Source organism: Lutra lutra, chromosome 2 (genome assembly GCF_902655055.1).
Source record: "Lutra lutra chromosome 2, mLutLut1.2, whole genome shotgun sequence".
Taxonomy (NCBI): domain Eukaryota; kingdom Metazoa; phylum Chordata; class Mammalia; order Carnivora; family Mustelidae; genus Lutra; species Lutra lutra.
In genome coordinates, this window is record NC_062279.1 from 147,089,451 (window position 1) to 147,102,987 (window position 13,537).

Below are 13,537 nucleotides of genomic sequence, written 5' to 3' on the forward strand. Positions count from 1 at the left end.
TAGCAGAGGGTCGTGAGAACCCGATTTGTGGTCTCCTTGCTGTATGCCCAACATTTTACCAACATTAACTCATTTGATTGTTCACAGAAAAGCCAGGAAATAGGTACAGTTAACACCATCACTTTACCATCGATAACGGAGGGAGAGGTCCAGTGACCCGTCCAAGGTCACACGGGGACTGTGGCAGATCTGAAATTCAGATTCGGGCAGTAAGGCTCCGGAGGCCACTCCCCACACTAAATGCTCGTCCTCTTAGGGCTACGTGGCTTATGCTCCCTCAGGCCTGAGTGCTGGGAGATCCCATCCAAAGACATCAATCAATCCCTATCTTTTCTTGAACATGGTATCAACAACAGTTTGGGGTTATTAAGAGCAGTTTCCTGACCTTGACCTTGTCACCTGGAGTGGTTCCAGACCATTCCCACCTGCTCCGGCCATGCCTTTCTCCAGCAAGCTTGGCCTGGGGTCCTGGTTCACCTGGTTCACATTTTTGTCCCTACCACTGGACACTGATGATGGTTCTGTGGCTCTGGAAACAAACCTTTTAACCGTAAGTCTATCAACATCAACACATTTTTCCCTAACAAATATTTTCTACAGGAAAAAGCACTGAACATATTAAATGCATTGATCGTTTTTCTCTTTGGTGCAAGGAAGCCATTTAGAGTGTTATTTTCCATGTTCTTGTTTTAATCTTACTAACTTTGTTTTTATGGAATCAATTATTTCCTTGAAAAAATTCAAAGTGAAGATATGAATTTATCGATCAGTGTCTTTCCTCCATATCAGACTTCATCGATACCTTCTGCCACTGTGTTTTCTGTTTGGGGAGAAGGGTGTGATTTTTAACAATTTACCACGTAATTGTGTGATCGTCAGTTTTGTTATTTATTGATGACTTCTATCAGCAATATTTATTATGAATCAGATTAAAAACTGGTAATTTGGATTTATCATTTATCTGACGGATAAGAAATCTGTTGAGCATATCTCAGATGACTCAGGAATGGTGTATTTTCCTGGAGTGGTCAATTCCACTGCTAATTCAGTTTTTTAAAATACTTCCCATCAGTTTGAAGGCTGTGTGCTAATTGGGTCTCATGCCTATCTCTAGCTTGCTGGCTACAGATCTGGGGATTCTTCAGTCTCCATAACTGCATGAACCGATTCCTTCTAACAAATCTCATTTCATATATATTTATGATACTGGTTCTGTTTCTTTAGAGAACCTGATATAGTTTCTGAATGGCTAACAGGTGAATGTGGTACAATGAGAACTGGGCAAGTCTAGAGACTCATTCTGGAAGTTCAGGGGTAAGGTGGATGGCCAGCAATCCAGCAGCTGGTGCTGGAGTTTCCCATTATGGGATCTGAGAGTCTAGACATAGACTCTCTTCTTGAGGATCCAGTGGGGTTGTTCAGGAGTTCCGTCTTGAGGAGGCAAGACCCTGGCACTGTGTTGGCAAATGGGGCTCAGGGGATGGGGTGTCTAACCAGCATAATGCAGGAAGAGCAGCAGAAGTCACGACCCACATGCAGGTTAATTAATTTGTCAACTCCTGTGGGAGGCAGTATGGCAGAGGTGTTATGGCACTCAGGCCCTGAGCTGGAGTGCTCGTTTTGGAATTCCTGTGCTCCCACTTACTATATGACCCTAGGGATAACGCATGCCCAAGTTCCCCTATTTGTTGAGGGAGATAATTATAGTACCACCCCATGGAATCCCGTAAGGATTCGATGAGATACTCTGTATAAAGCCCTTAGAACAATAACTGCACACTCTTAGTACTGAGTTAACTTTGTATGATGTGTTAGGCTTTGTTGTGATTATGCTGCATAACAAACACTCCCCAAATCTCAGTGCTAACCAATAGTTACTTCTCACACTCATCAGGGAGCCCAGCTCTATGGGGCTCTACAGGGCTTGCCTGGATGCAGATGGGCCTGAGTTCAGGCTGTGAGCTGGGTTCATGCCTGCCTCACTTGGCTGTCACTAGAAGACCCAGGAAAAGAGCAGTAGTTGTTTGAGGCAGGTTCACGGCCTGTTGGAGGACAGGATCTTAAGAGGCCACGTCAAACCAAGCAAGGAAGGACACTGGATGCTTCTGCAGGGATGTGGCCCTTGCTAAGCTGACTCACACACCAGTTGCCAAAGCAAGTCACACAGCCAAACCCAGCACAGCTGGGGTGGGGGTGGGGCACGTGGGGGTAGGGGAGCTAGTGCCAAGCAAAAATATAGTCTACCAGAATACAGTCTCTCACAGTAACATTGCCTGGGTGCCCAACAGCTTCCAGGAAGTGTCTCAAGCTCCAAAGATTCAGAGGTGAGTCAGTGACCTGCCCTCAAGGACACTGTCACTACACCAGCAATAGTTGGCACTGGAGGCCACAGGAGGCCCCCCAGAGAACTTAACCCTTCCTGGGGGCCAGAAAGAACTATTTAAATTCCCATATTTCTATAAACCAGGTATCACCAACCCCATTTTACATATCGGGCGCTGAGACTCAGGGAGCTAAGACACTTTGGTCCTATGGCCAGAAAATGGCAGAGCCCGGAACCATACCTTGGTGTGACTGTCCCAGGGCTGTGCTCTTGGCATGGCAGCCATGAACTCAACTATGAAGGCAGGGACAGCAGGACCACGATGAGGACTGGCCAAAACTTCTGATCCTGGCAGGAGTCCGGTCCGCATGCATGTGAGCTCCGACAGGCACATCTGCAAGCCTAGACCTTCCCAGCTGGGCTAGTGACTCTAGCCATCTGAAGGGCAGATTCAAGTAATCAACTGCTGGTCCCTGAGTTGTCCAGAAGCTGCTTTCCACATCCTCTAGCCCATCATTCCCTCCCAGGAAACATCTTCAATTTTTGCTTGCTTCAAGTTTTGCTTGTTTGGTCTTTCCACAGTGCTGGGCACATTCTGCAGGCGCCGTCCCCCTTGTTACTCTTTATATGCATGTATATCCTGGGTGTCCCTGTTCCCAGAAAGCCTGTGTTCTCCAGTTTCACCTCCATGGCCCCTGGAGTGCCTGCTCAGGGACAGGTGCTAAGCGGGGCTTGAACAAAAGTATGTGGAATGGGTGTATGGATGGCTGGGTCAGTAGGGGCTGCTGAGAGCCCAGGAAGGGGAGTGGATGAGGCTTCTGCTGGTCCCTATCTCTGCTCTGGCCTTGGGAGGGATTTCAGGCAGGACGGGTCTGGTGAACCCACACACTGGCATGTCTCAGGGATGCAGGTGCAGGGGACATTGCCGGAGCTCCCTTGGGTAGTCAGTGAACAGTGGCCATCTAAGACCACAGTCTTGTGTCGTGTCCTGATGTGTTAGTTGTACTTGCTGCATTCTATCGGCCGGCTATAGCCCTTCACCCAAACACTCCTCTCAAGCGGGAGCACCTGCCCTGCGGAACCAGCGGCGGCCTCCCCGTCAGTCTAGAGCATCTGTATGGTCGGGGTCATGCATCCCAACACCCACTACAATCAGAGCCTGCAGAGAAGCCTCATTTTCCTAGTGGGTTATTTATAGCCAAATCATAGTGAGAATCATTATGTAAAGAGGGCTATTTCCTCCCCCGGGGCTGTCAATCTCTCATTCCGTGGAAGGCTCTGGCTGCAGCGATCAGACTTAATTAATGGGCTTGTGAATGGGAAAGTACTAACAGCAGAGGAGCCTTGTTACTCTTATCTTCAGAAGAAAAAGAACCCCTGAGAGAAAGGAGACCTTGGGGATTTTCTAGTGTAACCATGCAGTGTTATAGATGAAAAAACTTGCAGATCACAGGAGGGAAGCTAGTTGTTGAAGTCAGATAGTTACCGAAAGGCCTGGGGCCTGGAGACCTGAGACTTTGTTCTAAATCATGCTGGATCACTTAAAATATACACGATTCTGAGCCAGGTCCCTGGTGGTTGGGCCCAAGGTTTCCCTTCTGGAAGGCAGGGAGGAGGACATCAATTCTGTGACGGTTGGAGCTACTGTGTATAAGCCTCTGGGCCTAGTAGATGCCACAGCGGTGTCATCACAGAAGACTCAGGACCAGAATCTCTCTTCTCATCACCCCACCTTGCTTTAACCAGAGTAACAACACAAGCCACAAAAGCCGAGTACGTTCCCCTCATACACCAGGAGTTTTCAGCGGGAAGAACACCACCCACAGAGGATTCTGAATATTGTATTAGCGTACCAGGAACACAGAGCTTCATCCTGCAGAAGTGGAGTCTGTGGCACCAGCTGTCACTGGAGGTGGGCGAGATCCCGACATGTTCATGCAGCAGAGAAATAGTTGGCAAATAGTTGCTGTCTGACTAACGGGGAAGGCGGAGGATCTACTGAGGGAGCTTGTGGGGCTGCAGGCTGAGAAGCAGAATGTCTGCCCCATGACCCCCTGGTCCATGAGCCCAGAACGGGCGAATCTCTAAGCAGGTTTGAGCAGGAATAGAGAGCCCTGGAAAATTGGAGGGCTTGGAGGGGTGGAAGGCTCAGCCGCTTCTCATCTCCAACCATTAGAAGACCCAAGACACAAAGGCCAACCAGAAGTCAGAGCTAGGACCAGAGCAAGTGTGCAGCTGTCATGGTCTTTGTTAAATCGTGGTCTCTATTAAGTTAGTAGGTACTACATCCTTCCCGTGGGCAGAATGGGGAGAAGGGAAGAAAGGTGGGCTCCGCCTGAGAAACAGGAGAGTAAGCACTCACAGTTCAGTCGAGAGAGAGGGGTGTGTGTCTGAAAGGATCGTGGTGTGGTTCTTGCTTCTTGGAATAAAGCAGTAAAACACCCAGGACATTTTTTCAGAGCTCTGCCCTTCTGCTGGAGCTCCAAGCCTTATATATTTTGAGACTGGAATTGACCTCTGAGCCTCCTCATTCTACATGCAGAAAGGAAGGAAGGAAGCTTGGAAGGAAGGAAGGCTGAGGAAGCCCTGCAGTCCCTGAAATGGAGTTTGTTTGATGACTTTCTCTGGCGGGAAACAGAAAAAAAAAGGATTTTCCAAAAGTAGAGTGAAAGTCCGCAGGAAACCAGTGTTCTGGAAGCTACAGAGGGAGGTGAGGTGTAGAACCAGGGTATCTGCAGGAAGCGTTCTACTCTCCGGGGTGGGGCCCCCAACATCTACCCAGCCCAACGCGGGCCCTGACGGCTGTGTGCCTCCTGGTCTTCCCGGGCACGGACAGCAGTATCTACTGATGCTGTCTTGTCCCTGCGTCTACTGAGGATTGATCTTCTGGTGTCCTTGGCCTTCTCAACCTCAAGGTCGCATCTGCTGCAGTGGCTGGCCTCATTTTCATACTAAGAGTTTTTTGCAATTACATGGATAATTTTTTATTTTTATTTTTTGGGTTGTGAATTATGGAAGCCTCACACCCAGTAACTGTCATTCCTTACTCTTATCTTGAAAAGTCACTTCCCCTGGCCTCAGTTTCGTCTACTGTAAAATGGCAACAGTCCCATCTCTGGGACCTTAGTGTGACGAACAGACAGGACTGTGGTTATCAAAATCCTTTGACGACATGCACAGTTTTGTGTCTAGGAGGACCACTGTCACATGGTGGCCGGCCCTGGGCTGGGAAAGAGGACCCCTCAGTTGGAGTAGTTTCTAGGACTGCCTTAACAGAGTCCCGCATCTACATTTATATCACTTTATTCCAGTTGTCATAGTAATTTTTTAAAAATTAAAATTAAAAATTTAAATTAAATTAAATTTTAATTTTAAATTAAAATAAAAAATTAGAAAGCTCTGAAAGTTCGAGTTGCTGAAAGAGTTGCTGTCAAATTAATGTGGGAGAGACAATTGTAGACTATTTTTTAAAACTAGGAAAAATCTAAAAAATCTAAAAATTCTAAAATCTAATCTAAAAATCTAAAAATCTACAAAAGTCCATATTCAGATTGCGGCGGAAGATCCAAGCTCCCATTCCAGTTTAGAGGGTCAGAGGTGGGCTCGTGAGAGACAGAATGGAGGTCCCATCAACTGAATGACGCTGAAAGGAACACTCTTGACTTCTGTAAAACAGGTGAATGAAGGCACATTTACATTTTAAGAATACACTAGTTGTGGGGCGCCTGGGTGGCTCAGTGGGTTAAGACTCTGCCTTCGGCTCTGGTCATGATCCCAGGGTCCTGGGATCGAATCCCGCGTCGGGCTCCCTGCTCAGCGGGGAGCCTGCTTCCTCCTTTCTCTCTCTCTGCCTGCCTGTTTGTGATCTCTGTCAAATAAATACATTAAAAAAAAATACACTAGTTGTAACGTATGGATCGCTTCTCATCTCCACCTTATTGACTTAATTAATCTACCCAACAGCTGGGCCAGGCTGGGTTGTGTTGCGGTGATGAACAACCTCTGAACCTCAGAGGCTCTCAGCAGCGAAGGTTTAGTTCTTGCTCATGCTGCAGGATCACTCCAGAACCCAGGCTGCAGGGCCGACCTCTCTCGGGGACACTGCGATTTTGTGGCAGAAGGGACAAGAGAAAGATGGTGAACCACGAGCTGCCTCTCTACGCTTATGCCCAGAAGGGATGCAGGTCACTGCCACCCCCGTCTCATTGGCTAATCAAAGTCCCATGATCCCTCCTGCGCTCACCTGGCCGAGGAAGCCCTTCCCAGGAGAGAGGGGCGGGAAAGCAGAGCCCAGCTGCCAGCCACAGGTTCCAGCTGCTTCTAATAAGGGAACTTCTGCTTCGTCTTACTGATGACCTAGTAATAGTAATGGCCAACAATCACTGTGCGTTTCTTAAGTGCTGGGCACTGTTCTGGGAGGTCGGCATTCATTAATTTACTGTGGTCTCACTGAAGTCCTACAAGTAAGTACCATCATGCCCATTTTACAGCCGGGGAACACTGAGGCAAAGGAGGGAAAGTGGCTGATATAAGGCCCACGGTAAGAGTGTGGTGGAGCCTGCACTTGACCTCAGTCTGCCCACCTCCAGAGGCTGCCCTGCAGTGCTGCATGCCAAATGAGGAAACACACAGAGAGCGCTGGGCTCAGTGGCTGAGGCCACTCGGCACTCTTTAAATTCTTCCCACCTTCTTCGTCTGGTCGGGCTGCACTGGGTTTTTTGGGAGAGCGAATAGTGGAGAAGGCTCCCTTCCCTCCTGGGTAACGCTTGCATGTGTGTGTGAGGGAGGCAGACGTGGGTCTCCCCAATTCTGCGCCCGAATAGACAGGACCTCCCCTCTCCCCGAAAATGGGTTTTCTCGTCCCTTTGTGATACTTCTCTTAAAAGCCAGGAAAATGGCCCTCTGCTGCTCTGCTTTCAGGCTGGCGAGAGCCACTTAAGAGGATGGACTTGACTCAAAATAGCTTTTTGGGAGATGCTCTCACTGGCTGGAGAAACATCTGTGGGGCTTTTAAGATTCTTAAAGACTTGAAGGGACCAAAAGTATCAACTTCTTCCCGCGCTCCCTTCCCAAACCCGTTTTTAGCTGCCTGACATCCACCTGCCTGGCTTGTTCAGATGTATACGTGCTGTTAGGGCTTCAGTGCTTGGCTCTAGGGACAGAAAAATCAACCCTCTGGCTCCAAATAACCCAAAACCTAAGTGGCATCCTGCTTTTTGGTGTGGGGACGGAGGGGAGAAATATCATGACTCTGGAAAAGTAGAGGCAGCTGGTTCAGGAGGGACCACATTCAGGCGAGGTCCTTTCCCCCACCAACGTTCTTGACCTCTGCATCTGCCTGGCCTTGCTCATGTAGCCTCTCCTTCTCCTCCTCGAGCTGCAGCCACAGGGGACTGCTGAGCGTGCCCAGAACCCACCCCGATGTTTCGTGTTCCCATGCCTCTGTTCATTCTGTCTTCTAGGACATCCTTTCTCCCTTATTTATCTTACACATTCCTACTTGGCTTCAAGGTTCAGCTGAGGTGCCTCTTCCTCCAGGAAGCCATCCCTGATCTCCATCACCTTCCCTGTGGCTGCTGGGCTAGCTGCCTCTCATTTGAGCTTCCAGAGCCTGTTTTGACATTTGACGCAGACCTACTTGTCTGTTTATCAGTTGGTCTGAGCTCTTCCGTAGGTGGCCCCATGCCCCTCGCTCCTTGCCCTCTTGCATTCCCAGTGCAGAGCATCTGTGCGTGATGGATCCCTGTTGACTTGAATGACTGCTTGAGACTCCACAAGCTCAAGTTAGCAGATGTGACGTGCTGGGATCTCACTGCTCTCATTAGAGCGCAGGGGTCAGGCTGTCTCGAGTCAGCCTGAGGCTTGACAGAAGACTTGGCTAGAATCCACAATTGCCGAAATCCTTGGCCAGCTGTCAGTAGCCAGGACAGTTTTATGTGGAAAGGCTGTACATGCTTCTTTTATTCTCTGGGCTCTGGAATGATATCCTTCTAGAGCCTCATTGTGCCATGAGCAAGGTAGGACCCCAGAGACTTCTGTGAGCCCCACTCTGCCCCCAGCCTTATTTCTTCCTTCTTCCCTTGCCCATTCTACCACACCCTGCCACCAGCAGCTGGGTGGCTCAAAACCATGATGGAACCATGGAGAAAACTCACTGTCTGTGGGAGGTGCCCTGGCCCCTGGGCTCTGTGTTTGGTCAGGTGGAATCTGGGCTGTCGCAGTGCCCTGGTGAGGAGCAGGGACTCGAATTCTGGCTTTTGTGCTCACTTTCTTAACAGCAGCTGGGCACAGCCTCCCTTTGCCTCAGGCCAGACTTTCCTCAGCAAACCTATTTCCATTTTGATGAGGTTCTTTACAGCCAGGGGCCAGCTACAGTCCTTCCTTGGTCGTTGGCATTATTACTCGCCTGTCTTTCAGGGGCTTTTGATCCTGCTCAAACTTTGTAGGTTTGGGGCTTTCGTGATGTTCGGCCAGCAGCAGCCACAGTGGGAGCCAGTCAGCTATAGGGGCGGTGGCCAGTATTCCCGCCTAGGGGCTGGGCTTGGCCGTCAAGGCCTGAGCAACTCTTGGAATCAGTCTCAAGTGGGGATTCCAGAAGCCACTCTGGGTGATGGGGCAGAATTTTCCCTTGTACCCCTAAGACGGAAAGGCATTCAGCACAAGACAAACAAAAGCAAAAATGAACTATTGGGACTTCATCAAGATAAAAGTCTTTTGCACAGCAAATGAAACAGTCAACACAACTAAAAGGCAACCCCATGGAATGGTAGAAAATATTTGCAAATGACATATCAGATAAAGGCTAATATCCAAAATCTATAAAGAACTTATCAAACTCAACACCCAAAGAACAAAGAATCCAGTCAAGAAATGGGCAGAAGACATGAACAGACATGTCTGCAAAGAAGACATCCAGATGGCCAACAGATACATGAAAAAATGCTCAACATCACTCAGCATCAGGGAAATACAAATCAAAACCATGATGAGATAACACCTGACACTAGTCAGAATGGCTAAAATTAACAAGTTTGGAAACAACAGATTTGGGGAGGATGTGAGAAAGGGGAACCCTCCTACACTGTTGGTGGGAATGCAAGCTGGTGAAGCCGCTCTGGAAAAACAGTATGGAGGTTCCTCAAAAAGTTGAAAATATGATAATTAACTCTCTCTGCTTGACTTATTTCACTCAGCATAATCTCTTCCAGTCCCGTCCACGTTGATACAAAAGTTGGGTATTCATCCTTTCTGATGGAGGCATAATACTTCCTAGTATAAGTCAAACAGAGAGAGCCAATTATCATATGGTTTCACTTACTTGTGGAGCATAAGGAATAACACAGAGGACAAAGGGAGATGGAGAGGAGAAGAGAGTTGGGGGAAATCGGAGGGGGAGATGAACCATGAGAGACTGTGGACTCTGAGAAACAAACTGAGGGTTTTAGAGGGGAGGGGGTTGGGGGGTTGGGTGAGCCTGTTGATGGGTATTAAGGAGGGCACGTATTGCATGGAGCGCTGGGTGTGGTGCATAAACAATGAATTCTGGTACACTGAAAAGAAATAAAAAAATAAAAAAATTTAAAAAAGTTGAAAATAGAGCTATGCTATGACCCAGAAATCACACTACTAAGTATTTATACAAAGGAACATAGCTCCTTGAAGGGGTACGTTCACCCCAATGTTTAGAGCAGCAATGTCTATAATAGCCAAACTATGGAAACAGCCTAGATGTCCATCAACAGATGAATGGATAAAGATGTGGTGTGTATATACATATATATATGTATATACACACACATATATGTATATATATATGTGTGTGTGTGTATATATATGTATATATGTGTGTGTGTGTGTATACACATATACACACAATGGAATAGTATGCAGCCATCAAAAATGAAATCTTGCCATTTGCAATGACATGGATGGAACTAGAGGGTATTATGCTAAGCAAAATAAATCAATCAGAGAAAGACAATGATCAGATGATCTCACTGATATGTGGAATTTAAGAAACAAGGCTGAGGATCATAGGGAAAGGGAGGACAAAATGAAACAGGACAAAACCAGAGAGGCAGACAAACCATAAGAGACTCTTAATCTTAGGAAACAAATTGAGGGTCACTGGAGGGGGTGGGGAGTGGAGGGATGGGGTCACTGGGTGATGGAGACTATGGAAGGTAAGCATTGTAATGAGCACTGGGTGTTATGTGCAAATGATGAATCACTAAATTATACCTCTGAAACAAATAATACACTATATGTTATTTAAATTGAATTACAAATTTTTTTTAAAAAAGGCAGAGTGGGGGCACCTGGGTGGCTCAGTGGGTTAAAGCCTCTGCCTTCGGCTCAGGTCATGATCCCGGGGTCCTGGGATCAAGCCTGCATCGGGCTCTCTGCTCAGCAGGGAGCCTGCTTCCTCCTCTCTTTCTGCCTGCCTGTCTGCCTACTTGTGATCTCTGTCTGTCAAATAAATAAATAAAATCTTTAAAAAAAAAAAAAGGGCAGAGGGAACAAGGCATGGGCAGCAGTAAGATGGGAGCAGAGGAGTCCCAAAGGTGAGTGGGCACAGCCAGTGAGGCAGAAGGGCTGCAGTGGGGAGTCACTGGTGTTAGAAGCAGGGGCAGGACGGGACACATCTGTGCTTTAGAAGGATGGCTCTGCTGCAGTGGTGTGAGAGATGGTGGTGTGAGAGATGGAAGACATGGCGCTATTGCAGTGGTGCCTGTGGGCAATGGGGAAACCCTGGTCAGGCAGAACAGTGGGGAAAGGGCACACAAAGGAGAAGCATCCTTTCCGGAAGTAGCATCTGACGTCAGGACTGGGTGGAGAGCAGACAGCAAAGTCCACATAGCCCTTGGGATACAGCCCGGGCAGGTATGGGTGCTGCTGTTCTGAGTTTGTTTGACAGAAGAGGAACAGTTGTATTGCAGGAGGGGGTGCGTTCTGGTTTGGAGGTGCTGATTTGTAGGGCCCCACAGGCATCCAGGAGGAGCTGTCTATCAGGTATCTGAACCAGGTCTGCCACTGGAAAGCGACCTCTGGCAGGAGGTGCATATCTGTTGGTTGGGTTGCCGAAACCATAGGGATAGGAGATCTGGTCCAAGGACAGCATTTGAACTTGAGAAGGGATGAAGGCTAACAACGGAGCCTCAGCAAGAGCAGGAGAAGTCAGAGTCAGTGACGGAAGCTGAGTAGGATCCTAGAAAGGAAGGAACCTGTGTGGTCGCTGTGGTCACTGTGCCACATGTCACCCTGGGGACTGAGTGTGGCCATCTACTCAGGGATCAGGGGAAGGTCGAGGAGGGTGGGTCTGGGGAGCATTCTGGAGGATATGACACCTGAACTGAGCTTGGGAAATGCCTGCAGTAGGTGAGAAGGGAGGACACCAGAAGGATAAAGAAAGTAAGGACAATAAGGGGTGACATGTTACAGTAATTGTGACATTGGGAGAAAGTCTAGAAGTAGGCTAATGAGATACACCAATCCAACCAGGTCCTTCTTGTGCTTCAGAAGGCATTCAGAGTCTCCCCAGAGGCTCTGGAAGACTTTTCAGAGTGTTCCGTTGGACCCTTATAGGAATCTGATTTCTCCTGGACAAATGTATTTGGGAAGGGTGCCCAAATACATTTGTCTCACTTGGGCACCTGGGTGGCTCAGTTGGTTAAGCCACTGCCTTTGGCTCAGGTCATGATCCTGGAGTCCCAGGATCCAGTCCCACATCGGGCTCCCAGCTCTGCGGGAAGTCTGCTTCTCCCTCTGACCTTTTCCCCTCTCATGCTCTCTCTCACAAATAAATAAAACCTTAAAAACAAAAAAACAGGCTCTCACTGCAGGACCTCTCAGAGTTGTTAACTAATGTATTCAGTGACCCTCCAAGAAATTCGAAGATGAGGAGGATTTCCCAAACTGTATGACCAAGGAGCCCCTCTTTCCCAGGCACCTGGGGTCTAGGATTCCACGAAGCACATTTGCTAACTGCTTGCCTTCCTCATAATGGAATGCTCGGTCCTGCCTGCTTTTTCAAATTACTACACCTTCCTGTCCTTCTAAATCAGCACCCCTCCACCACCCCAACACTCCACCACACCGACCACACACAGGCTCTCATATGCCATTGTCTCCTGTGGTTGGGTTCTAGGTAGCAGGCTCTTTCCTTCATCTGTGGTTCACTCTAGTGAGAGCCCACCTCCTCCAGGAAGCCTTCTCTGACTCTCTCAGTCTGTTCAGGTTAATTCCATAACATCCCGGCTTCCCTCCATGCCAGTACTCACCCCTTGGTGCTGAAATTGTGCACCAGCTGCCTTTCTCACTGCCTTGGCTCTCTTCAGTGGTGAGGGTGTGTCAGAGCATCTCTTATCCCCAGGGCTGGCCACATGCTGAGTGTCCCTGATTATAGTGTTTTGAGTTAATAGAAAGATGGAGAGAGGCAGAGACAGAGCTTACTGGTTAAATTTCTGCCAGAACAATTATTCTTTGGCCTAGCTCTTACCAACCCGTGAGCAATTCCCTACATTCTAGGGTCCTGTGTGGTTTATAAGGCACTTTCTCATACACCCTCTTACTTCCCGAGATTGTAAGTGTGGTTGCACATCTAAAAGAGAATCTTTGGAATTCTTCCATCAGTGTCTCACACCAACAATAAAAATCGTCCACACATGGGATGCAGGCTCAAAAACCCAGTCTTTGAGAAAGTCCTATTCTCTCCGCCTTTGCAACACACTTCCAAGGGAAGCAGCAGTGTGAGTCCTGGAGGAGTGGTGACTTTTGGGTTAGGAATCTCTCCCCTCGGTCAGATTTGGTTAGGGTCAGGGCTGCCTTGCACAACCCCGGGGGGCACCATGGACACAAAGGCAAGGACAGCGTGATAACCTTGGTTTGGGCCAGCCTGACAGGCATTAGTTCCTTCTTGTCCCAGGAGATGTAGGAAAGATGTTAGGGGTTGAAGCTAATGGCCAGGAAAGAATTCTTGAGACATCCTTGAGGCAAATAGGTGGTTTTCTTAGAGCACGGACACAGGACCCAGGACCCGTGGGCAGAAAGAGGCACACTGGGTGGTGAGGAATGGTGCGTTATGTACTTTCAAGTTGGGAGGGGGTTAGGGATAGCTTAAGTCTCTAAGGAATTTGGAAGCCATGTTTCCAGGGAGGTTTTGAGGGAGCTAGCTGCTGTCAGGAAAAGGTCATTTAGTACAGTCTAATACAACCT